The following is a 1,933-nucleotide window of genomic DNA, read 5'->3' on the forward strand; positions in this document are numbered from 1 at the left end:
ACCACCACCTAGAGTTACTACTGTAAATGAAAGTAGAAGGGGATGAAAAGGGTTATTTACTTAACAAACACTTACATGGTCCTTGTTACATGCCAGGTATTATTTAATAGCTATCGAATAGGATCTCATTTAGTCCTCGTAACAGCCCTACTAAATAGGTCATTTTTAGTCCCCATTTTACAGCAAAGGAAATTGAGGCTAAATAACTTACTCTAGGTTATGTAAGTGGCAGGGACAAGATTAAATTCCAGGCAGTCTGGGTCCAGAGTCGAAGCACTGAACCTCTATACAATACAACCTATATTCTGCTTTCTCTCAACTTGGATTCTGGGGTGGGAAGGAGAAGGAGGAAGGTTATGAGTTTAAGTGTGGGACTGTGCAAGCCAAGGGATCAAACAATCATTTGGATATTTCATTGCTAGAGCAGGGGTAGGGCTCTGGGGGAGGCAGAGAGTGAGATTCGGAAAATAGACTGGGAAGGAGGAAATGTTTGGACTGACACTGCTGCTGACGACACCACTCCTGGAGGCCAGGATGGAGAGCAACTTCTGGCTTTCTGTTTTCTTCCTTCCGCCATTTCTCCTTCAGAGCCACCCATTTAGCATCTGCAGATTGCACCTTAGACCTCTGCTGAGGTTAGCTCAGAAACAGAGAGCAGGGTTAGAGAGAAAGATCATCCCCCTAGAGAGCAGTGGGTGGGCCATTTTCACATAAGGGATCAAACATTGTCAGACTGGACCGATTTTTAATGCATTTTTGAGAGTTTACACATAATTACAGCTACTGTCAAATAAACTATATTTTAAATCCTCAAAGGAAGATGTGCTTGATAAAAGAATCCTTCAGCAAACCTATAGTAATTACAAACCATCATTTCCTAATACATCAGTTTTCTAGCTCTTCACTCTTGTCTTGGTTACTGTTAAACTGGAACACACCTGCAGCTCAGCCAGCTTTCCTTCATTTCATAGCTGTGACTTAGGAGTTCGCAAACACCTCTGGGTATTGGAACTCTTCGTTCTCACAGACAACACCACTCTAATTACAATACCCCAAGACAAATGCTTCTGCTTTAAAATGGAATCTCTGCAAGGAAACAAACAAAAAGAAGCCCTTTGTGTGACATTGAAGCTTTTTGATTCCTGTCTCTCTCACCTGTGTATGCTGTGGCTTGGTTACAACAACTCTGTCTTCAAAACACTTATAAAACGCTGTATTGGCACCTGCTGCAATCTGCCAGCACATTCCTTAGGGTCAGTCAGTCCACACGGTGCCAGTGCTGCTCTGTTTTCCTTAACTCTGTGTTGATTAGGAGCTATTGCACGTGATTACCAGCTGTTGCAAGTGATTCTCTCTAGTGCTACAAAACCAGTGATGGCAATAGAGATAATTGGATGTTGCTGGTTGTTACCACACTATGCCAACATCAGATTATTTTCTATTATTTACAAGGAGCTCTCACCACAGGATTAGAAGACCCAGTTCTAGTCATAATGTACCTCTAAAGCACCGTGTCATCTTGGATTAGGCACTTCATCTCTCTGGGTCTTGTATTTTTCTTCTGTAAAATGAAAATTTAAACTAGAGGATTAAGAACAGTGTGTAAACCAAGGATTTGACACTTTATAATGACCATTTTTTAAAATAATTAAAATAATTCCAAAGTTATAATGCTATGCAGTTATTAAGGACAAAGAAGAAAGGATAAATGTCATTTTAATTAAATCTGCAGATGGAAATAAATGGGGACGTTCTACTAGTAATTGTGTGACTGTGTCTTAACAGAGTCCAAAAGAGTTTCCTCTTTGGGAAGTGTGAGCTAATACACCCAGAGAGGAGTGATTGGGAACAGGGATATTTATACTGGATGGGAAATGCTGGGAAGCTGAGATTTTATATCAATACCCAGAGGCGAGATGTGGGCAGCTGATGA

Source organism: Pseudorca crassidens, chromosome 1, assembly GCF_039906515.1.
Source record: "Pseudorca crassidens isolate mPseCra1 chromosome 1, mPseCra1.hap1, whole genome shotgun sequence".
Taxonomy (NCBI): Eukaryota; Metazoa; Chordata; class Mammalia; order Artiodactyla; family Delphinidae; genus Pseudorca; species Pseudorca crassidens.